Raw genomic sequence first — 26441 nt, forward strand, 5'->3', positions numbered from 1 at the left:
ATATGAAGAATTTTGTGTATTTGTGTGAATTTTGCCTTGTTTTAAATGCATTTTGCGGGCTCCTGGCCTTTGGTTCCTTCTTTCTTGCGTTAAAAAAAAAAAAGTTCCATCAGCACTAGTAGGCATGGTTACCACACAGTCCTGTTTGATTAGTATTTTTATATTAAACTAATACGAAGAGTTATGCTCATTTTAACAATGGGAATGTTTTTTTTCTTGTAAGAAAGAAGGAACCAAAGGCTAGCAGCGAGCAAGAGCGTTCTATCTATCTATCTATTGCCAGACGCCTCAATCCCGTTTGGGGTGGCCACAAACAAATCTCCTCCAAGTCACCCTGTCCCCCGCCATTTCATTGCCCTGCTCCCAACTCACACCCCCCTCTCTCATATACCTCTCCACCCCATCCCTTCATCTCATCCTCGGCCTCCCCCTCCCTCTTCCCCCTCCACCTCACTCACATACATTCTCTTCGTCAGTCTTTCACCCTCCATCCTCTCCACATGGCCAAACCACCTCAGTGTGTTCCTCATAACGCTTCATATCACATCCACATCAACACCACAACGCTCCTTTATATCCTCATTCGTCAGCCTGTCTCTCCATGTGACTCCACAGGCTCCTCTTAAATAACTCATTTCCACTGCTCTCACTCTTGACTTGTGTCCTTCCAACAAAGTCCAAGCTTCACTTCCGTACGTTAGGATTGGTATCACAATACTGTCATGTAGTAACTTTTTCACTTCCATGCTCACTTCCCTGTTTCTTATCACTGCTTTCAAGGAACCAGCAACCTTTCTTCCCTGCTGTACCCTTTCAAGCACTTCACCCTCCAAACCTCCATCCTCACTCATCACACTACCCAAGTAGTTAAACGTTCCCTCCAAGAAAAAACAAGATAACAGAGCCAAATTCAGGTTCCGTTCAAGGAGGAAGTAGTATATTAAAGAAGAATTTGGCTAATAACTCAGTGGAAAGGCATATCAATGAGTATTCATGGAAGGATAGTCAGCCATAAATCCATCAGCCATCTTACCTCACGTATCATTCAGAAATACGGACGAAACATTGTGGTATATGGAACACCCTGTAATTATAGGTGCAAATATTATCCTTGGTAATTATTACGACTAAAAATCGCATGCATCATCATAAACTGGATGAATATATATATATATATATATATATATATATATATATATATATATATATATATATATATATATATATATATATATATATATATACTGTATATATTTATCATCAGCCGTAACTAGTCCACTGCTGAACAAAGGCCTCCCCCAACCTTTTCCACGAATTCCTTGACTGAGCCAATCTTTGCCACGTTTTCCTGCAAATTTCTCTATCTCATCTCTCCATCTCCTGTCTGGCCTTTTTCTACTACGCTTACATTCTCTTGGTGTCCAGTCCGTCAGCCTTTTACTCCATCGGTTATCCCTTGTTCTTGCTATATGGCCTGCCCACCTCCATTTCTGTTATATATATATATATATATATATATATATATATATATATATATATATATATATATATATATATATATATATATATATATATATATATATATATTGGAGCCTCTGTGGTACAGTGGTAAAGTGTGCTTTTTCGTACACTGAAGAACGAGGGTTTGAGCCCCGCCAGGGTCATAAACTTTGGGAGCGTTCTTCTGGCCATGTATTGCTTTGGCGGACATCAGGGGTGCTGTGGTTTAACCAGTGTCGCATACTATAAAGTATGCTTGCACCCAGTCGGCTTGCGTGGGTCGATTACACTTGGTTCACAGACTACACACACATCCAAAGCCACTCCAACACAACAATTACACTTACAAGCACTTCTCACCCTACATACAATATCTACTAGACAGCCTAAGCCACTTGGTAGTGATACATTGGCTGTATCGACCCTACTTCGGTAGGGATAGGCCGGTCCTGCAGTGGACACTCAAACGGCTGATGACGATGACGATATACTGTATAATATTACCTAAAGTTCTACAGATTATTCTTGAAATACAAGACATACTAAAGATTGAAAACATTCCCAAGGGAATGCAAGATGCTCTCCACAAAAAAAAATAAATAAATAAATAAAGTAAAAATATAAATAAGTAAACAAATGAAAAATAATCTCTAGCTCTCTGACATTCTTGCAGATTTACTAATCTCTTAAGACTGGGGATGCACAATTTCACGAGTAAATATATTTTCTTCATATCATGTGTGTGTCACGCGCTGACGATGCATCTGCGCTATCAAGCGCTATCAATCGATAATACTGCACGCCATCTGAATCCATCGGCAGCGCACATAATTTACTTTTTTAATATTATTTACTCGTTTATTTAATTTTTGCGCTGACAGTGGATGTCACAGGGATGTAGGGTTTGGTTTTCCATCATTTAACAAATAGTTCCCATGAAGGCATTTTTTTCATACCGTCACCAGCGAATGGATAGTATTTTATTTTTCCATTGATGAAGATACGTTGTCCAGCTCTTAGCCATTAATTCCTTCTATGGCCTTAATTCCTTCCATCACCCTAATCTTCTCTCTCTCCCATCTCTCCTTCTGTGCTCCTAATTCACTCCATCTCCCTAATTCCCTCCGTCTTATCTTCCCGATTCCCCCCATCTCCCCAGTTCCCTCCTTGTCCCTTATCTCCTCCGTCTGAAAGAAACTTCGCACAAAAATCTCCGTCTCAAAAGCCCTCCCTCGTTCTAATCACAAACTTAAACTGGCCTTGAGACTCACCTTTATTAGTGGTAATGAGCTTAGGGGCTGGCAGACTGTGTGAACCCCGCTGAAGTGAGGCTTTCTCCTGGAGTCCTTATATCACGAGGGATGAAATGGACAGGGACAGGTTTTTTCCACTTTTTCTTTGAGATGTAAAGTGTATAGACATAAAAGTATTGGTAGATAAAGTATGTGTAGTGTGGGAATGGTGGCGCTATAATGGGGTTAGAGAGGACTTGCTGGAAAGACTGTGAGACGAGAGGGTAGGGGAATGAAAAGGAGGAAGGTTGTGGAAGGGAGAAAATAGAGGGAGATGAAAGGAAAGGGATTTACAAGAGAGGGAGAAGGCAGAAGGAAGGGAGAAGAGGGAGATGAGAGGATAGCAGAATGAAAGACAGAGATAAGGCTGAGGAAAGGAGGATGAAGAGAGCGAGAAGAGGCTAACAGGAAGAAAGTCAGGGGATAAGTAATGGAAAGGTGTAAGAAGAGGGTGAGGAATAGATGGCAGAAGGAAGGAAGGAGAGGAAGGCAGGTACTGTACGTTCCTTTGTGTGTGTGTGTGTGGGTGGGTGGGTGGGTGTAACTTAACTATGTCATCGTATTTCTGTTTTTTCCCTCATGCGTTTCTCTTACAGGTTAAATGCTTTCCATTCAAACAAATCAATGTGTAACCAACAGACTGAATGATAAGAGACTTTTTTTTTTTTTTCTGACTGGGCGGTCGTAGTTTCATGAACTCAGGAGTTTTTACATTTCAGTTCCAAGTGCATGTTTTCTATCTGTTATCTCTGTTGCCAGACGCCTTTATCCCATAAGGGGTGGCCACAAACAAATCGCCCACATGTTGCCCTATCCCCCATTTCACTGCCCCGCTCCCAGCTCACACCCCCTTCACTCATATACCTCTCCAGTCCATCCTTCCATCTCATCCTCGGCCTCCCCCTCCCTCTTCCCCTCCTCCACCTCACTCACATACTTTCCTCGTTAGCTTTCTCATTGCAATAAAAGCACGGCTTCCTTTACTTTCCTTTAAGAAGTTGTAGAAGAAGACTACTTGAGAGACATACATAATCTTTTCTCTGTGACTCTTATACAATCCAAAAAGACGAAAAATTTGCATAAACATTCTGGCAAAACGCTCCCTCGTCCACTTATTTCTTTCTCATACTCTCCATCCCTCTGTATTTGTATTACCTGACATACGTGTGTTCCGCTGTGTTCCTCAGTGTTTTTCTTTCTCTCCAGTCATGTTGGTGTTCAAATAATCGTGTCAAGAGAGCGAAGGGAATATGTACAGAAAATATTAACTTTCACAGCACAATGTGATATGTATGGGAAGTGAAGTACCGGTAACTGTCTTGTATGATGATTATTTCGGTAATGAGGGTGATATAAATATGAAATTTACTTTAATCTTGACGGAAGTTGTGGAAACCTGTCTACTCTGTTCCATAGCCATACGCCATAATCACGTAGATGGCCATTTGTCTTTGAGTTAGTTGTTTTACGGGGAGGGGCACTAACCCTCCGCCAACCCACTTGTTGACACGTAGGAAACACGTATGAGTGGGCTATATGGTTACCACCCAGCGTTGTAAATGGTTTCCTGGCATACAGGAAACCATTAGGCCTGTCACTCAAAGTAAACCACATGCAAAGGAAAGAAGAGTAATAAAAAGTGACAGGAAAGATGGGGGAAACAGGAAGAGAGGAAGACAAACACAGAAAATGTATGATAAAGGTGAAGGAAGAAGTAGGCAGCAGTACATCAAGTGAGTGGATGATGGTCGCAACCACCAACCAGAAACAAATAAGTAAAATAAATCTTTAATCTCTATGAATTAATACAGAAGACGTAAAAAGTTAATTTCATAGTAATTCTCATTCTCACGCATCCTTAACATTGAATATATATTTAATAGGTTCCGTGCAGAACAAAGGGGAAACTTGGACAATTGTTTTTCAGTTTTGCCTTGGCGAAAGTGTGTTTGTCAAGAGATAGTTCTATTGTCTGTAATAAGGGTTCATGATATATTTCAGTGTGTGTGTGTGTGTGTGTGTGTGTGTGTGTGTGTGTGTGTGTGTGTGTGTGTGTGTGTGTGTAATATTTCAAGGGCGATAGCCTATTGTCTGAAAAGTGAATTGGTGGAGTGTGCTGGTGGAAAAATCACTAAAATATTTCCCCCCTCAGCCAAAGGTTTTAATTTCCTTTTGTATGTTCATAGTAACAATACAAAGACATCAATAGTATAGTTGACAGAATATCAGAGTGTTGTGTGCGGTATATAATGTAGAGGAAGTTGTGCAAGTGAGCTCCCTAATTCCAGAGAAAATGGCGTTGCACACACACACACACACACACACATACCAATTTTGCACACACACACACACACACGGCTTCACGATACTGTCAGTGTCCTAAATACGTATGCACACATTCCCTTACCCCTTCACACCGAGGACATATTTCGTGTACTATTACTCTTGCTGTCTCCAAAGGGTTTTACAATTTCAAAGTAACTTTTAAGAGGTGTTTTGATGCAGACTGAATTTACCTTTTCCCTCCTAGATGTCTCCCTTATCGTATCGTATCGTCGTGTTCTTTATAAAGGTTCCAACATCCTTCCACGCGTCCGCCATGGTCACCCAACGGAGGCTTTCCACGCACCTCGATCTCTGGCAGCCCCCCTCTTCAGTCCCTTATTCCTGAGTTTTTCTGCCTCTCCCAACCCTACACCCGATCTTCAGACCTCTCACCTTCCATATCCATTTGTCATCTTTAGGTGGAATAACTGTCGGTAGAATTAAAGTAGAAATGTGTGTGTGTGTGTGTGTGTGTGTGTGTGTGTGTGTGTGTGTAGTATTCGTTATTGGGGTAATGATCTTACACTGAGGATCTCTGTAGCATTTAATTTTTTATTCCACCGTAGTTATTTAACTTGTGATTTGTCAGGAAGGATTGATTATGTGGCTAATCAATCTGGCTTATGAATGGGCGTAATGACTGTATTAATCAAATTTACGTCCCATAATTATTCCCTCCCCTTGCCTCGGATCAGTTTTGGATCACCAACCCCCTTCCTCACAAAAAACAAATGTGTGTGATGAAACAGACAGATAGGTAGGTAGATAGATAGAGAGAAGGTGGGAGAATGTGTGTGGGTGTGTACAGATGGGCAAGCAGATATACTGAAAGACTTTGATATAATATAGTTTGTATCTATGACTATCACCCTCTCACCTGTGTTATATGTGCTACTGCTCGCACGAATGTATGAAGGTGTAAGTTGATGTGTTCATTTTCGTGAGACAGCTTGCACATGTGTTTGCGTGCGTGTGTGGTTGGGTGCTTGTGTGTCTCCATGCGTGTGTGACTGCGTACGTCTCTGCGTGTGTGAGGGTGCGTGTGTGTGTGTCTGGGTGCTTTTATGACTGCTTGTGTGTGTGTGTGTGTGTGTGTGTGTGTGTGTGTGTGTGTGTGTGTGTGTGTGTGTGTGTGTGTGTGTGTGTTGTTGTTATTGTTTGTTGTTGTTGTTACAGCGTGGGGCGTAAGAAATAACTCATAATAATCCTACACTCTCATCGAGCAATCTTGACTGAAAGCAATTTCAGATCAAGTAATTCGGTTTCTCATTCTCCCACTCTATCGCCTTTTTTTTTTTTTTTTTTCCGCCCATGTAAGCCTGTATTACGGACGGTTAAAAAATGTTCCGTAGCACCCATTCCTTGCCATTCTGTATACGCTCTCAGGTCAAACTTTTGGTGCAGGTAGCATTTTACGCCAAGCACACACACACACACACACACACACACACACACACACACACACACACACACACACACACACACACACACACACACACACACACACACACACACACACACACACACACACACACACACACACACACACACAGTTTTCATTTATTTATAATCTTCGTCTTATATAGCTCTCGTAAACCCCACTCTTCCTACAGATATATAGTTTTTCTTCGCTAATACTCTCACAAATCTCTTTTCCGTAGGATTTCTTTCCAGCTTTCGTCCCACACACTTCCAACCTAATTCTCGTTTCTCCACCCACATAGCCTCGCTTTGTCTCTGGCCTTCCCGTCTGTACTGTCTGCTTTTCCCCTCCAGGTTTTGTTTTCTGTCTTTCTAGTTTGCTTTGTATTGGTTCAGCTTTGTTATTTTCTCTCTTATTAGGGTACTAGATTCCCTTCCCTGGCTCTCTTCACTAGCAACGTATTTTCCCTCATAATTTTTTGCATACCAATGTTCGTACCTTCCACACAAAAGAGAAAAAGGTTCCATCACTTCATCTTCCAAGTACCAGTATGTCTCCCTGACAAGTCTGCTTATTATCCAGCCCATATTTAGCATCAGTCTTTTAGTACCACCCACTTAACCTCACATCCATCCCTGTGTGTTCTCTTGCAGCGACCTACTTGCTTGTCTCTCTTCTCACCGCCCCTGTCCCCACAATTCTTCTCCCTCCCTGCAATACTTATCACTTGCACTTACAATCTCACATCCATCTGTGTGTATTTTCTTGCAACGACGTACTTGCTTGTCTCACTCTTCACCACCCCTGTCCCAGAATTCCACCTCCTCCCTGGAAAACTTCTCACTTGCACTCCTCCGTCATCGACCTGTTTCATCCCTGTGTGTTTTCTTGCAACGACCTACTTGTTTGTCACACTTTTCACCACAACTGCACTTCCTCCCTGCAAAGCTTCTCCTTTGCACTCCTCGATCATCGACCTGCTTCAAGTTCTGCCCAAACTTTCATCTTTACCAAGTCTTCTCATCTCCAACCTGCATGTTCCATACTTGCTCATCCTCTTCTCGTTGGTTTTATGGAACACTTCTCTTCGCTTCCGTGCTCAGCTTCATCTCAGTGTTCTTTCAAGCCAAAACATCCTTACTTTCTTAAACTCCTCAATCCCACTTAGTCATCTGGTCACATAAATGTTTTTCACGTGTACTCTATCTGGATAAGTGTTTTTTTTTTTTCCTGGAACATAACTGCAATCGAAATTTTTAGCTCTGATGTAAATGAGGTAGTTCCATCTTCCTCTTCCATCCATGCATCTCGGAGAATTCCACCCCCCCCCCAAAAAAAAAAGTAAAATAATACAGTTGCAAATTAGCCTACACGAAGCTTGTCAATGATCGTTTTATTTTTTAACGCTTTATCAGAATATTGACACGTATTTCCAAGTATTCTCTCTCTCTCTCTCTCTCTCTCTCTCTCTGAAATGAGGACCACCAGAGGAATACGGGTACTGAACATAGCACACACACACACACACACACACACACACACACACACACACACACACACACACACACACACACACAGTAATATATATTTTTTTTAAGTATGTCATGGTGAAGGAATGAATTGGTGTCAGAGAACCATTGTCGCCACTCAGGTTTTTAATATAAGAAAATTTACTGTATATAAAAATATCTCTCATTACTTCATTCTTGGACCGCCTATCATTTACTGAGGATATCATTCAGAATAAAACGGAATTATCTAGATCATTTTAACGTTAATGGCTAATGAAATTCGGTAATAACATGTAGCAATGGAGTTCGATCATTAGGGAGAGTGTGATTTGATGGTAGCGTCATGTAGAGGGAGGGAGTGGGAGGGGGAGGCCGAGGATGAGATGGAGGGATGGAGTGGAGAGGTATATGAGAGAGGGGTGTGTGAGTTGGGAGCAGGGCGGTGATTTGGCGGGGGACATGGCGACATGGAAGCGATTTATTTGTGGCCACCCCTTATGGGATTGGGGCGTCTGGCGATAGATAGATAGATAGTCATGTAGAGAGATTGGGTGTGAGTAGGGTGATGAAAGGGATATGTGTGAACGAGATTAATGGTGGACTGAGGCCTGGAAGACTAAAATGAGGGTGAATTTGTAAGGTAATAAGTTTGATGTGGCAGACTTTCAAGTGTTGGCGCCTATAACAATATACGATTTTTAGCTTTCCCAGTAATTTGCGCATCAAAAAAGACAGTCACAGTATCAGTATTTAATTACTCTCGGTGTATTGCACAGGATGGGGAATGAAATTTAACCATCGCTAGCTGAATGTATAGTTACGTAGACAATGTACAATTTAAGCACTGTAACTAGAATGCCCGTAAGATGATACCTGATTTTCTTAACAATGAGAGTCTTTTCTGAAGGAGGCACGATGTGTTTTACGATTGGCAGGGGAAGGAAAGGGCAAATGTGAAGTAGGTGACAAATGGTTACAGATGCCATTTACGGAAGAGGCAAGACAGTAACTGAAAGAGGAAGCAAAGTGCAATAGAGGAAGGGTTGAAGGAGAGAAAGTAATGGAGATAAGAAGGTAAATTTGGAAAGAAAATGAAATGGGTGAGTAGAATTTGGGCAGTGAAAGCAGAGGCACAGCCAACAATGAAAGACAAAACGAGGGAGGCTCAGAAAAAGGAAGAAATGAATACAGAGACAGAGGTAGGGTAAGGAGGGGTGTAACATTCGCCTGGCACACCTGCTAATTATCCATTTACACGACACGCTAGTTGGGGTAGGAACAATGGGGTCCTTGGGCTTAACACTGCACCACAATACACTATTCTATATTACACTACACTACATTTCGTTATACTACACTAAACTACACTGCAGTAAACAACGATACACTCCATAACGGGGCATAAAATTCTTCACTACACACGGTACACTACACTACACTACGCTACACTAAACTACGCTACGCTACACTACACTACACTACATTACACTACTCTACACTACACTACACAATGTGGCCATTCCTGAAGCTCAGCCCCATATCACACATTTTACATCTTGCTACACTATGCTACTCTTAGCGCAAAGATGCACACGCACCTTGCTTATGCAGCTCTTCAAATAAACACACACACACACACACACACACACAGCTCGCCCTCAACAAGCCACCAGCAGCTGAATCTGTCCACTTTAACCAGCCTTGATAATTGACGTGGGGCGAGGAAGCATCTTTGCACCCCCACGTCACCCCGCCAGCTTGAGTGTTGAACCGGATTAATATTTCAGAATGTGTAGTTTGAAGAAGTCGAGGTTGTATACCGTATGATTTTTAACAATGCAAGGATAGCGAGGTAAAACACGCTTAATTGAAAAGCCTTTCTACGTTTTGGTTACCCAGCCTGAATTTGGATCGTAGAAGCAGTGAAGTGACCCACACTACTTACCAACCTATCTACTTATATCCAGACGCCATAATCCCGTAAGGGGTGGCCATACAACATATAAATCTCTCCGGGCAGGATTACTCTTTGATGAGTATTTATATCGTTTAATATGAATGGGGATGGGATTTTTTTTTTTTTTTTTTTTGGGGGGGAACCTTCACGTCGTCCTAGAATCGCTTTTGTCGCTGAGTTATCGGATTACTGAGTAGCCGTTTCCCTCGTACGTCAGTCAACCCAGCAACACGCCAGACCATAATGTTGTACCCTGGTCCTAGTTTTCGTTTGTGAGTTTGTAGGTAGATCAAATAATTTATACTGGATCCCTAGATTTTTCAGATCATCCTCAGAGGTACCTTCATTTTGGGTCGTTTAGTTTTTTTTTTTTTTTTTTTGGGGGGGGAGGGCAGTAAAGCAGCGACCAGCTGCCTTACTCCCCCCCCCAAAAAAAAAAAAAAAAAAAAAAAAACGGGCACAGAGGCGTTGCACTAATAAATAATATCGATGATCTTAATGCACTGTCCTCGTTTCCACATACCTACTTCAGTTTTTATCAAGAACAAGGTACTGTGTTTAGGGAGGAAAATTAGCACTAGGGTGGAGGGACATGATGAGGACAAGTACGCTGAAGAGTGAATCAATCTGGCCTGAGTGATAGAAGGAGCGACAGAACAGTAATAAGATGTAGAGGCGAGACGGGAGGAGTCGATGCAAAAGAGCATATTTATGTCAAGTTGCTTGGAGAAAAAGAGAAAGTTGGTCTAGAAATCCTTGGTTGAACAGTGCAAGAGTTAGCCTAACCAGTACTCCCAGTCCTTCATGTATGCAACAGGTCAGCTCTGGAACTGTCTCCCTCTGTCTGTATTTCCTACTGCCACTGATCTCCAGTCTTTCAAGTGCAGTGTGTCCAGGGCATCGAAATGAAAAGATCTTGAATTTGGTTCTCCGTTATCTTGTTTTTGTTTTTTCTTGGAGGGAACAATTTCCGGGCTCCTGGCCTTTGGTTCCTCTTCCTTGCATACAAAAAAAGGGAGGATATGAGGGAGGTTTGTGTGTCATAGGTGGAGGGGTTGTATTCAGAGGAAATCTGAGGTATTACACAGTCAGGTATAGGCAGTGCGATCATTAATTCGGCCCTTGTGAATTAATAATATCGTTCTCTTATACCTCTGAAGCACACACTAATCATCAGCTACCAGCCATGTAAGGTCCGTTCTCTCCCTGTCCATAATGTGTGTGTGTGTGTGTGTGTGTGTGTGTGTGAGGGGGGAGGGGGGGCAGGCTATGAGGGATCGTAATGGTCAAAGGGAGAGAGAAAGAGGGATGACTGCAGAATATAATTTTCTGCGTGATTTAACATCGGAAATCCATCCTGCCTCTGGTGGAGTGAGGGGAGGGAGGAAGGTACGAGGAACTGAAGAGGAGAAGTGAGGAACAAAAAGTACGCATGTAGAGGGGAACAATGGGAAGCTTGGATCGGTGAAAAAAAAAAAAAAAAGGAAATAATATAAGAAGAAGGGAAGATGTAGGGGAAAGAATGGGGTTAAGAGAGTGTGGGGAAAGCCAAGGAGGGAAGGAACGAAGAAAGGGTATGAAGGAAGGAAGTGAGAAGAGATCAGGTAGAAAAAACGAGTAAATGAAGAAATTGCCTGTGAGATAAAGATTGTAAACCACAAAGGAAGAGAAAGAATCAGGGAGAAAAGCAAAGAAGGAGGACAGGAAGAGGCAAAACAGGGAAGGAGGAAGTCAAAATGAGAGCGAGCGAATACAAATACAAAAAATAAGGGAGACACAGCGAACTATAAATAGAATTCGTGATGCTCAGAAGTAATGGAGGGAGGAAAGGAAGGAGATGGGGAGGGAAAAGGGGGATTAGGTTTGTGAAAGAGGAAGTGAAGGAACGGGAGGAAGAAAATGATGTTAGAGGGAGGAAACGGAAGGAGCGAGGAAAAATAAATAAGAGGAAGGTCGGGAGAGAAAGAGAAAATGAAAATATATAGTAGAAAAATAGGGATAATGAGGAAGGAAGGAGGCAGAAGGAAGGAAAAGTAGGTCAAAGAGAAGGAAGAAAGAAAGAGAAGGAGGATAAGGAAGGGGAAGCGGGAAGGAAAAGAATGTTAATGAGAGGGAAGGAGGAAGGAAAAGCTGGTTAATGGGAAAGAGGGAGAAAGCAAGGGGTTAAACAGGGAGATGAGAGAGAAGGAAGAAAATAAGGTTACAGAGAAGGAAGGAAGGAAGGAAGGAGGGAGGATATACAATGAGTTTAAAGTGAAGGAAGTGAGGGAGAGAGTACATGGATGAAAATGAGGAGGAGAGGGACACGAAAATGACGAAGGAAATGAGGTAGGAAACGTGAAAAAAAAAAAAAAAAAACTGGGATGAGGTATGGATGGCAAAATGAAAAAGGAGCATGGGGGAGCGAGTAATATTAAATAAAGAATTCTGCAAATAATGTGAAGTAGAGGAATGAGTGGAAAAACCGTGAATGGAAAGACAAAGAGGTGGAAAAACCGTGAATGGAAAGCCAAAGAGGTGGAAAAACCGTGAATGGAAAGCCAATGAGGTGAGAGGAACTAAAAAAGACACTGACTGACGTAGAGACTGAAAGGGATGGGAAAGAAAAAACAGCATTCATAGTGAGGGAAAACGTAGGTGAAGAAAGGAGAGAGGGAACACCGGAGGAAGGCATAATAAACCTATAGGTTACTTTAAGATCGCTTTCCACATTACCTGACAGGGTATCGTATCGTGTGTCCATAATTATCACTTGTCAATAAATTAGAATGTTCAGCCTTCCCAGCAAACAGGGTGAGTGTATTCGAGATCGTGTGTGTGTGTGTGTGTGTGTGTGTGTGTGTGTGTGTGTACATCATCGGCTTCGCTTATACCCTAATGTGTGTGTGTGTGTGTGTGTGTGTGTGTGTGTGTGTGTGTGTGTGTGTGTGTGTGTGTGTGTGTGTGTGTGTGTGTGTGTGTGTGTGTGTGTGTGTGTGTGTGTGTGTGTGTGTGTGTGTGTGTACATCATCGCCTTCGCTTATACCCTAACCTGTCTATTGGTTCTGTAGTTGGTACACACACACACACACACACACACACACACACACACACACACACACACACACACATGCGATCGTACAGTGCAAAAACAGCCGCATCACCACCACCATCATTACCACCATCACCAAACATCAACACCACACATTCACCAGGCCGTATTGAGCCTACCAGTTAAACATCCAGCGCCAGTAGTTTGGCAGTATTATCCTGTGCTATATATTACCAGTAACATCGGTACTGGTACAACTGCACTGGCAGTCGTATAAATATTGATGTAAACTGAGCTTGCTTTGTTGAAATTTTGTGAAGTAGTGTGTGGCGCAGTGTGGTATGAGGTCCAGTGTGGTGTGGAATATGTAGTGGTGTGGTATGGAATGTGGTGTGGCTGGTTTAGGTGGTGGTATGGTATTATGGTGGTGTTTGGTGAGAAAGGACATGGTGTAGTGTGGTATTAACTCGCCCCTGTTGTTAAACCGAAGGGATGAGAGAACCACCTGACACAGTACAGGTGGTTAAAAATTATCATACCGGCGCAGAGACTCCATCTGTCTTCTTGCACCCTTATGATCTCCAGGGAAGTGATTTTTGGACAGTACGTAACATCTAGTCGTTTTACACAACAAGAAGTGAATAGTTCGCCCAGTTCAGAGTGTTTACCTTCGATCTCCCCGACTGGATGCGTTTTACCGACTCTCTCGTGTACAGGACGCGCCAGTGCATCAAATATTCAAAGCCTAACCTAGCGATCCAGCCTAACCTAACCTAGCCTGGCCTAGCCGCTCTGCTATCCCTCCTCCCCAGAACAGAATCAAACCCGGTGATTTTAACTACCTAGCATTATCACTTAAACTTACCTTGAAAGTCCCCGGATACCTGTCAGGGCAAATCTACTGTACATTACAACAACAATAACTACTACTACTCCCACTACTACCACTACTACTACTACTACTACTGCTACTACTACCACTAATACTAATACTAATACGTCAAGATAGTTATTGCTGCATTACTGTTTAATCTTCTGTATCCTAATCTAGCTTAGCCTCTCCTAACCTAGTCTACCCTAACTTGTACCAACCGAATTTATCCATCCCGAATACAACGCATGGAATTTGGATTTACGCCAAAAGTAGAACGTGCGTTAGGAGTTTGCAGCGAATTTAACTCTTGTATGTGGGATATAACATTTCTTTATTACAGAAGGGGGTGTGAGCTGGGGGGAGGGCAGTGAAGCGGCAGGGGCTCAGGGCGACATGGGGGCGATTTGTCTGTGGCCACACCTTACGTGATTAAGGCGTCTGGCAATAGATAAAGTGATAAAACATTACGTATTTCAGCGGTGCAATTTTAAAAATGTTCAGTATCTATAGTAATGTATGAAATAACAAATATCCGGTGAAAGGCCCATTCCAACAGCATATTTCAGAGACCTGCCTCGGTGTGGTAAAATATTAACGTTTATTTTTCCTGTGGCACTACTGTATTCTTTCAACAGGTGTGCATGGTACACCGGATCGAGGTTGGATACATATTTCGTATGCAAGACATCCCTCAGCCTTTGTCTTCTTCTTTTTATTTCTGCACCACCCTGTACTTTTTCTCGTATGCAAGACATGCCTCAGCCTTTGTCTTCTTTTTTCTTTCTGCTCCACTCTGTACTTTTTCTCGTATGCAAGACATGCCTCAGCATTTGTCTTCTTTTTAATTCTGCAACACCGCGTACTTTTTCTCGTATGCAAGACATGCCTCAGCCTTTGTCTTCTTCTTTTTTCTTTCTGCTTCACCCTGTACTTTTTCTCGTATGCAAGACATGCCTCAGCCTTTGTCTTCTTTTTCCTTCTGCATCACTTTGTACTTTTTCTCGTATGCAAGACATTCCTAAGCCTTTGTCTCCTTTTTCTTTCCTCGTCACCCTATATTTTTTCAATGCTCTCCTGTATCATTAACTTTTTTTTATACAATATATGGATAGGATAATAGTAGGGATATATGAACATTAATTTCACACTATACCTCTTCTTGTCTCGACAGATGTTCCCCTGATTACTTTCTTACAAATTTATTTCTTACAAGTGTCTGTATCTCAGCACATCACGTTCAAAGTAGTGGTAAATTTTCATCTACTGTGCGCTTTTCTCCATTCACTTTTTTTTTTTTTTCATGTACCATGCGCTTTTCTTCATTCACTTTTCCCATAATAAAGGTATGATGTTCCAGTATTTAGCCAAAATTAATAAATAAATGAATAAATAAATAGTGTGAAATGTATCAGAAAGAGTTATGTAGTGCCAGAGTGGTGTGCAGGGTCAATGGGTGTTGTTTTAATCCCGCGTGTTGCAGGAGCAGTTTAAGAATAATGACTCAGTGTACTTTTGCAATATGATTCTCTCGACCGTGACACTTGAAATTAACAATGATTAGGTCTTGATTCCTTCACTGCAGAACCGAACTCCACCACCAGGGAGGGATAAAGGGTACAGTACAACAGGTCAACTCTGGAACTGGCTCCCCCTGTCTGTATTTGCTACTTCCTATGATCTCCGGTCTACCAAACGCAGTGTGTCCAGGAATCTCGAAATGAAAGGATCTTGAATTTGGTTCTTTTTTTATTTTTTTTCTTGGAAGGAACGGTTTGCGGGCTCCTGGTCTTTGGTTCCTTCATCATCATCATCATCATCATTATCATCCTAATCATCATCATCCGGACCTCCTTTCCCACCTTAGGGCAGGGTGAAGAGTAGCAGTGTCCAGACAGCCCAAATTTGCCCAGTCCAATGGGCCACGCTTCCATTCACTCACCATTCAAGCCCCTGGAATCCTGGCTCCATCAGATACGCTGACAAGGGACAGTGATTATACTGGATTGGACTCGACATCTCCAGTTTGGTCAGCCCAGCAGACCTTAAGGCTGCGGCCACACTTGCTCCAAATATGTGATCGGCGAGAGGAAACGATGCTCCGGGGTCCGGCCAACGTTCAGACGAGGGCACAAGCACCTCTACCTCGGTGCTTCGATTCTTCTCGTCAGTCACATGTTTCAGGCAAGTGTGGCAGCAACCCTAACCAAACGTAATTTTCTTGAGCTGTACGTGACACATGATCTAACCAAGCTACGAAGGAACCCCGAGTGGTTACTGTAGTATAATTGTACAAACATAAAGATATCATCATCGTCATCGTCATCATCATAATCATCATCATAATCATCATCATCATCATCATCATCATCAACATATAATCCTGTGTTGCCCCACCAGGAGCGTAGGAGCCCGGGGCTAGGCATATTGGTCCTGACATTTAAGATGAGAGTGACCAGCCTCACTCATTCCTGAGTGGCATTAAGTGAGCAATAAACCCCTACCATCCCTGGGATATTAACCTGCACAGGCTCAGTCCGACTGGAGCGCCTTAATTACCCACTAAACCACCAGGCGCCATAATTTGGCTATGCGGTTACCACCCAGCGTAGTAAATGGTTTCTTTGTGTACAGGAAACCATTTGGTTTGTCACTTAGTGTACAGTCACCCATAGGCAGAAGGAAGAAGAAAGAATGAAGGAAACAACGACGGAATTGGGAGTGTAGAGTCGCCCGTAGGCATAAGGAAGAGGAAAGAATGAAGGGAAAAAGACAGAAGAGGACAGAAGGAAAGAAGGAAAGAAGAGAGGAAAGGAAAGTCACCCGAGAGGAGCACAACATCAGTTGAGTGGATGGTGAGCATAGGGCCCAAAACATATATAGAAATTAGGTGAAGGCAGTTTGCAGGTCAGACAGAGACGATGCAGTAAGCACTTATATCCCCGTCCCAACATTCTTTCAATGCCATGATTGAATAGTCTTGTATGGTGAACTAAATATCATATCCTAATTATGGCACTGTTCTCTCTGAGTGCACTTAGGTTACACATTTGCAACACCATGGTGGTAGGTGGTGGCGACCGTCATCAACTCACTTGAAGCAGCACTACCTACTTCTTCCCTAGGTGACTCTGCGCTGCGTGACAAGCCTATAATGGTTTTCTGTAACCCAAGAAACCATTTACAAATTTACAAGGGTGTTTGCTAAGCGTAATACCAAATAACAAGGCAATGTGAAGCCTACTGTCGTGCCCCTGTTAAGTGGGTGGAGAGACGCAAATGTGATGTCAGTCCAGGAATCAAACCTCCATACCCTTCCCCGCTCCTCGCTGTGACGATACATTGTCCACTGCAAAGGAAAATCGGTTCACTGCATGGGACAGCCCTACAGGAACAACTGTGTGATTGCAATTGATGAGTCTGCTCGGACAAGCAGGTTGAGGTTACTGTGCTACTACTGCTACTACTACTACTACTACTACTACTACTTCCACTATTACTACTACTGCTACTATTACTACTACCACTACTATTATTACTACTGCTGCTGCTGCTGCTGCTATGACTACGGCCACGACTATGACTACTACTGCTTGCAACACCATAATGGAATTTACAGGTTTAAAATAATAATAAAAATAATAGTGGTTGGAGGGGGCGCTCGCCATCCACTCACTCGATGTAGTACTGCTCTCGGGTATCTGCCATTTCCTCTCCTCCATCCTTTCCTTCCATCCTCTTCTGTCTCTTTCCTTCATTCTTTCCTCGTTCTTCTGCCTACGGGTGACTTTACACTCCCTCTTCTGTCTTTCTTTCCTTCATTCATTCCTCTTCCTTCTGCCTGTGGGTGACTCTACACTGGGTGACAAACCAATTGGTTTCCTGTACACCAGGAAACCATTTACAATGCTGGGTGGTAACCATATAACGAAATTTTGGCGGCTAGTGGTTTAGGGGGTAATTACGGCACTCCAATAGGATTGAGCCTGTGAAGGTTTATATCCAAGGGATGGCTGGGGTTCATTGCTCACATAATGCCACTCAGGGATGAGTGAGGCTGGTCACTCTCATCTTAAATGTCAGGACCAACTTGCCTAGCCCCGGGTTGCAACGCTTCTTATGGGGTGACATAGGATTGGATGAGGGATGGATGGATGGATATAATTTCAGGCTCACGTGTCCTTTCCACCACTATGACATATATGAATAAAACTAACCGGGGCTGGAGATCCCTACCTACATCCTACTGTTGGGATACTGAAGGCTTTACACAGCAGCCCTAATGACAGACATCATCTTAACAGCACCTCAAGAGTCCTGCCCCACCAGCACCTGAGAACCGACTTCCTCCTTTTTTGTGTTGCTGAGTTGGGGTTAATGTGTAAAGGGATGCAAACCTTTCCTGAACCTCCCAAGTCTCTAAGGAGGGTTTACCACTAGCTTTAGGACAGGTGAATGGCATCCCTGGGCACTAGGTCTAGCTATTGAGTTTTGGAATCGGATATTTTTTCCTGGGTGGAACATCAGCCATGGCAAATAACTCCACCCAACCTAATAGATGACCATTGACTTGAGGAGCTCATTCACCCTATGATGTAATGTTTTTCGTCCTGCAGGGTGTCCAGTCTCGCTACTCATGGGACAAAATCTGTGTAGTTCCCACTTAGTTGCCAACAATCTGACCATGAAAAAAGTAGTACTGGATTTCATGTCACCAAATGAGATTTGAATGAGAACTTCCAGTGTTTTCTTTAATTTGTGTGTGTGTGTGTGTGTGTGTGTGTGTGTGTGTGTGTGTAATAATTTTCGGTCTATTTATTCATTGCAGCAAGTGGATGAAAATACATAGGTCTTTAACCCACTGCATACCGTCGACGTATGGGTATGTCACAACTTTTTTTCATGCTGAGACCCAATGACGTACCGGTATGTTCTGCAATTGTGAGGTCCGTTATTTGCACAATTTTCAAGTTTCGCAGGTGATATTTGGTAGGCATATGTGGGAAACCTTCCTCTACCAGCTGCCAGATGGTGACACTGCCTGACCCCGTGTGACCCCCACATGCCATTGCCTCAGCAACGCAACTGTTAGCAGTGACCTGGCCAGTAAAGACATGTCTCTCCAACGATGAAATTCAAGCCGCCCTTGATGCCTTCACAGGAGAGAGTGATTCCCCAATCAATGACGATGTGATGGACAAAGATTACATGGTGCCGGAGGAAGAAATGAGCAGGAGTGATGAGGAGGTAATGTCGCCAAGGAAAGTGCGGTATGCTGATGTGTCTTGTGAATGAAACAACACTTATATCACCTATATTGTTGTGTGAAAACCAATATATTCTTGTACTACATATTAATTCGAACCAAGTGAACAAATATCTACCTATTCTAAGTGGTTTGCAATATTTACCCCTACCATAGAAAACGTGACAGCAGCAGCGCAGCTCCAGAGAAGGCGGTACCAAGTGTTCGGAGGGACACCTGTATAATGCACTTATAAGCTCAGGCGAGCACCATTTTTGATATTTCCAATGTTTTTCATAAAAAGCAGAGGTTTGAGCCAAAAAAAATTTTTTGTGAAAATCTGCCAGGATTCGGAGGGGGAGGGGTGGTCATTGGTGAAAAATCTGCCGGGAGGCGCCGGGTTAATCTAGTATCCTAACCTAAAGGGGGCAACAACAGAACCTGGCTGCCCCTTAGGAGCACCAACACACTACCATGCCTCACCAACGCTAGAGTAAAGCTTAGGCATAAGGGGACAGACTGCCTAATCATTACCTTGCTAAGTTTTGAACCCTTGCGGGTCCTCCACACCAGCCCGCCCTGAGCTACACTTGACAGGGAAGAGCTCACCTCACCCACACAATCATTGCGGCCAGAGGGGGATCCAACTACTGTCATTAGGATTAGGAGTCGAGCGCTTTATCGACTGCGCCACCAGGTGAGTGTGTGTGTGTGTGTGTGTGTGTGTGTGTGTGTGTGTGTGTGTGTGTGTGTGTGTGTGTGTGTGTGTGTGTTTTAAGAATATGTGGGAGGAGCCTCTTTGGAATATCTTTTTGTGTCCAGTCATCTTGAAATGGATTATCTTCGGTTTTGTTGACTCTTGTTCATTTTTTTAAAGGGGAGACAATATCTTGCTGCTTGCCAGACCTTTGGCTTTTTCTTTTTGTGTAAAAACGCTTTTATGCATCAGTTTTTAGGCATTCAAACTTGCCCACCTAATGAACTCGTGGCCGTGCAATAAGTATTATTTACATGCTTAAAAGAATGGCAGTCGTAGGTTGAACGTGATACAAATTCAAGAGGGCAGTTCCAGGACTGCTTAGCTGCTCTCACTAAAAACTGAAGTGCACCGGTTAACTGTGTTATCATCAAGCTGGATGGAAAAGGGAAGAGAGTGCTTCGGTTGATGGGTAGTGTGTACCCATCATAAACATCGATGGAGGCAGGCAGACACCTCATAGCAGCAGCAATCACTAAAACAATGTAGTTGAGGGCGAGGGATGCTACACTCTAGAGAAGAAAGCAAGGGTGAAAGAAGTCAGTAGGAAGGAAGCTGATATGACGAAAATCCTTTGACTATACCTGCTTGAAAGAAGTGGATGAGGTAAATGCCCTTGCTTAAGAGAACTGAACTCTACACACGGGCCAGTAAAGTCCCTGCAATTAGTCAGTAGCTGCGCAGCATTAAAGAAATTGTGAAGACAGTTCAGAAAATTAAGTCTACGAGTATGAGAAGCGAATTTTGCACGTAAAGTAATGCGAACTTTCCATGATATGTCTTACGAAAAAGATACCCCAACGTGCTAAAAAAAAAAAAAAAAATGTGGAACCATTTAGCGGGTTGAGAGTTGGAGGAAATGGGTCTGAAATGCATTAATAGTAAAGCTTCATTTTCTCCACTCACAAATAACTGACTTATCTCACATAGCAAAGCACACTAGGACACTCTCTCAACGCACTTCCCACACACAGCACAATATCGACACACTAGGACACTGACACTCTCCCAACACACTCCCGACACACACCACAACACCCCTAGCATCGGACCTGCCCCCGCCCGCACTCTATTCTGCACATTAAGCTGCTCAGCGGACAAGCAGGCGAGAATTATAGTCTGGCCCAGAAGAATTATCACAAATGAATTCCCAGTTCACATCCGGGAGCGGGCTTTCTGTTGGGGACATTTCCTTGCAGAAAGACCCTCACATTTCCCAACATTACTAGCAAATAAGCAATCTGCGAAATATTCTTTACAAAATTATTCGCCAGTATTACCAACAGAAAACTTAGTGGAATGATGTGTAGTTTTATTCAACTCTTATACTGGTGACAGAAAAAATATGTTACTGACAGGTGGACAGGGGGCGCCATGTTTTGTTGTATGGGTAAAAATAGATCAACCGCTTGAATAATTTGTGAGTCTGGGTTGAGGGACGAAGGGTGCACCACAGGACCATTAACAGTACACGCAAACAACTGTGGTATAGTTTTACTAACACGGACCTAATTGAACAGTAACGCCATCTGACACAGAACACTGGAGCTGTTATAAAGGTTTTATTTCAGTGCAGTTCACAGCCACATACAGTAAACGAAAGAATGGCTGATATAGTTAGCAATGGCGGGTGTGTGTGTTTAGTTGGCAAATGCAGTATGTTGCCAGGTTTTTAATAACGAAGAAAAGCTCATATATCAAGCGAGACTGATGATGTTGGATGGGAAAAACTACTGGGACATAGGAGAAATATAGTTCTGTTTGGGTTCAACTCTCTCTCTCTCTCTCTCTCTCTCTCTCTCTCTCTCTCTCTCTCTCTCCCTCTCTCTCTCTCCAGGAACCTGTGCAGGAAGAGGAGGGTGGGAGGGGAGAGTGTATCATAAAAAAGTGCAGAAACAGAACATTACAGACAATATCTATGGAAAAATGTAGAAGGAATCGCTTGAGGAGGAAGAGGAGTAAAGTAAAGGGTGGAAGAAAGTCTGTACACACCTGGAGAATGACAAACAATTCTTGAAAGGAGAGGAGAGGAGAAGGAGTCACGTAGGAATGAGTAGGCATGATATCTAGATAAGGAAGAAGAGAACTTTGATCAGTGCAGAGGAGGCAGGACAAAAAAAGCAGGTGATGAAAATAGGAATATGTCAAAATTAGCAGTCGCAACGTCCCAGGTCAAGGTCACCGTATTTTGAAGATCGGCGATGTAGCTCATAGTATTGCCTTACAAATATGCAAATGTCAGTCATATTTTGTGGGTGAAGTACGTATCAAATTTTATATTTTGTATGTAAACTTTGATGGGGAGTCTGAGCATAAGAATTATCAATCATTTGTTCTTAAACAGTAACAGACTCTTTGTTACTGCAGTACAGTACCTTCATAGGAAAATCAAACAGAAGCAAAACCAATGTCCCTGAAAACGAATATGAAGAAATCAGGACGCCTGTGACAACTTCGGTATTGGTCAGGAAGTTGGCCTGTGTCACATTCCTATCCGGAATCCTAATGATCCCAAGCCAGCTGCAGTGAAGGAGAAGGATTAGTATACGAAAATGATTAGCAGATTTCGAGAAGGATTAGTGGAAAGAATATACTCTCTACTGTAAGAAGGTTAAATGGTATAAAGATAGGATACGATTCAAAACTGACTGCAGAAGAAGAGACTGAAATCAGAAATCAATGGCAGAACTTAAATTAATGTAAAGGTGAAAGGGGAGAGGTGAGTGATTTCTTTTTATAACCGGTGATGGCTAAGATAGTGGGAGGAAACAGTGGTGACGGCTTGACGAGAGAGAGAGAGATAGAGAGAAACTACCTTGGTTAACACAAAAACAAAATACATATTTACAAACCGGCAGCTAATGGATAATAATTGCCAATTATTGTTGTTTTTGCATTTCTTAAAATGCTGTCACCCGGTTTGGCTTAAGGGTTGCTGACTGCTGATTGATTCACCTGCTTACTGAAAATGGGAATAAACTGAACTACTCACGCTTCACCTTCGAGTAACTTACTTATCTCAGCTGCTTTCTTCTTCCCAACCATCTTTCTCATCCTTCTTCACTCCATCATGTTGTACGAGCCCACCTTATTGTAATCTCAAACGTCGTCCTGTCGGCGTAGCAAGTGTTTTTCCTATCTAACTTTTTCGTTCTAACTCACTGGTGGTTCTATTTTCCATAACACGTTCCCCACCATCATCCTTCACTCAGACCCTTGGCCTCCCTCTCGTTCACCGTTTCCATTCTAATTCGCTATGCCAAGTCACTCTATGTTTTTATTCCCCCATACCTGGTTCATGAGAGATACTCTTATATTATTATTGCCTGCAAACTCATGAGTAAAAACGCAAGATAAGAGGAAGGTGAGAGCTGGCGCGGAAGTGTTCTCCACCGTCTCCCTTCCTCCTCTTGCCTCGTTAACAGTCCTTCTCCCCATCACAGTGCATTCTCCCTCCCACACGATCTCCTTAATCTTATACCGACGAATTTCCAGGTCTTCCTTCCCCTCCAACAAATCCTCCAGCATTCATTTTTGTACTGCCCTCTAATTTAGCTGACAAATTTCCTATTGCTTCTCCTCATTTTTTTTTTCCAGTCCAACATCTGACCCTCCTTGATATTTTTTTCTGATAAATAAGATCTTCCATCCCATCATACTCCACCCTCAGATTTGTAGTCCTTAACATCATTTTTTTTCCTGGTTCTTGATCTCCCCATTGTTTTCCTGGTGAGTAGGTAGGTAGGTAGGCAGGGAGACAGGCAGAGAATTATGTAAGAAAGCAGTCAGGGAAGTAGGTAGGGAGGTAGGCAGGCAGGGAGATAGGCAGAGTATTATGTAAGGAAGTAGTCAGGTAGGTAGGTAGGGAGGTAGGTAAGAAGGGCGTTAGGTAGGGAGCTAGACAAGGAGGTAGGTTGGTACACAGGTAAGTAGATAGACAGATGGGTAGGTAAGCAGGTAGGGAGATGGGCAGGCAGGTAGGCGGGTAAGGGGATAGGTAGGTAGGTTAACGGGAAGGTAGATTGGCAGATTGGTAGGTAGGCAGGGGAGGAGAGAGATGGGAAGGTATGAAGGAAGTAGGTGGAAGGTGCAGTAGTAGGAAGGTAAGTAGGGAAATGTAACAAAAAATGCACATTAATCCTTTATATGCTAAAGAAATAAGTTGCAGCTTAATGCTTGCCGGTTTAAGGATCGTATTGTCTAACAGAGTAGCTATAATCCTGTGGTCGTCATATAACAAAGAATCACTGCATAGAGGAAGGATTATACAAGACCTTATCTTCGGGTCCCTAGCGATGCAACATCCATTTAGTACTCGTATCTTCCTGTAGGTTCAGCGAATATCGTGACATTAAGAGGTCATTTATAAGTAACAAGACAGATCTTACTGATGATGCTTGGCCTCTGTTGCATCTGCTTCCCTTCCTGTCCTGCCCTTTGTGTGTCAATCATATGTCATGCACGTGCACCCGACCCACATCCAACACCAGGAGAGACTGCATGACCTTTGGGGTGACTGGTGATGGGTTTATCCGTGGAACGAATTTTGGAAGGTCTGCAGTTTTAACATTGACAGTCAGTAGACAGGGTTACGGTCAGTTCACGACAGATTAAGTACATGATCGTTTCTCCACTATTAGAGGTAAACCATAAGTGGATAAACTGGCTAGGGTTGGCATCACGAGAACCCGAAAACCCCATTCCTCCTGTTCCCTCTCCCCACCCCTACCCCCACACACTCACTGTTTGCGATCTAATCTGAACCAAACTTGATTGGGGGTTGAGGCTGACCTATTATGAAACATCAAGGTCACGTTGTAAGGTCACCTTAAACAAATTTTATGTGTTTTATATCAAAATCTGTGGTAGGTAAAGGCATGCACCATCCATTCACTAAATGTAGTGATATTTTCAGGAGAATCTACGCTGAGTGGCGAGCCCAGTGGTTTACTGTAGGCCAGGAAATCATCTACCACTCCGGGTTGTAACCTTATAACCAAATGACGCCTGTTTGTTTGGTGGGTTAAGGTGATTCACCGGATAAGACCTGCAAACATTTACACCCGAGAAGTAGTTGGGGATTACTGGTCACATAATGCCACACAGGGATGAGTGAGGATGATCACCCTCGCCTTAAAGATCGGTAGTTAGAATCCTATCCCAAGGCCCCTACATTCCTAATGGATAGAAAGTGACTGGATGATGAATAGTTAGACCAAACTTTGTGGAAGGGTTAAGGGTAAGGCAAGGATAAAAAGATCTGGGGCCGGATGCACTAACGCATTTACGGTCCCGTAACTCGCTACGGGCGGGGGAAAAGGGAGCGGCGTCGGATGTTGGCATGCACTAAACACTTTCGGAGACCTTACGGGAGCCGGAGTTACGATCGCCGCTAAGGTTGGGCCCGACCAACCTTAACGTCTCCCGTATCTTTCAGACACCCGAAAATAAACTGAATTAAGCATTCTCTCGTGTAAAATAATTATTTCACTAAACTGGGTAGTTAATAGAGGTGCTGTACAACAATATACAGTGCGCTGAATTGTACATTAGTGTAAATTGGTGGTTTCGGTATGTGTTCATTAGTGTTCTACTGTATTATATGCTCATCAGTGTTGTGTAGTACTATAAATTAGTGTTTTACAGTATTAACGTATGCTTTAGGTTCGTAGAAAATTATAGTGAGCTTTAATGTAGTCTATAGTAGTGTACAGCAATGTTAGTGTGAAATAGTGTAAGGTGTAGTGCTGTAGAGTAGTATAATATGTTCTGTTGTGCAGTAGAGTACACCGTCAGGACAAGAAGGAGAATAGCCTAATAGGTCAAGCCCCTAGAAAAAAAAATCCCTTTTCTAATATAGTTTCAAGATAGGTTAGGTTAATTTAAAATCAAGGTTAGGTTATTTTTGATTAGGTTAATTTTTGTTAGGTTAGGTTTGTTTATATGTGGACTGGATTATTGTAAGGTTAGCTTAGTTTAATTTGGGCTCATGTAAGGTTAGGTTAGCACTGGGTTAGGTTAGGTTAATTTAAGAATTAGGTTAGGTTAAATGTTGGTTAGATTAGGTTTATTTTTGTTAGGTATGATTTGTTTATTTTTGGATTGAGTATTGATAAGGTTAGCTATGTTAAACTAATGTTAGGCTAATTTAAGGTTAGGTGAGATTAGGTTGGTGTACTCTTAGCTTAAACTTGATTATTTTAAATTTAGGTTATTTAAGTTAGGGTAGTTTATTACTGGAATGGGGTGGGTTAAAATTAGCTTAATTTATTAAGCTAGGCTAATTTAAGTTTAGGGTTATATTGAGTTAGCATATGATAGTTGTGTGAACAGGGCAAGGGGAATTTTGACATTTCAAGGGGTCAATAAAAAAAAAATAAAAAAAAAATAAAAAAATAAAACGGTCATAAAAGCCTGTTATGTTGGTTTGATTTTATGGTTTTTGGCTTTTGATTTGTGCCTTCTGAGAGTAAGGACAAAATTTGGATCCTCACATAATTGTTATGGCCACATAAAAGTACAAAATCTT

This window comes from Coenobita brevimanus, chromosome 6, assembly GCF_032717465.1.
Source record: "Coenobita brevimanus isolate Jiangsu-jjx chromosome 6, ASM3271746v2, whole genome shotgun sequence".
Lineage (NCBI taxonomy): Eukaryota > Metazoa > Arthropoda > Malacostraca > Decapoda > Coenobitidae > Coenobita > Coenobita brevimanus.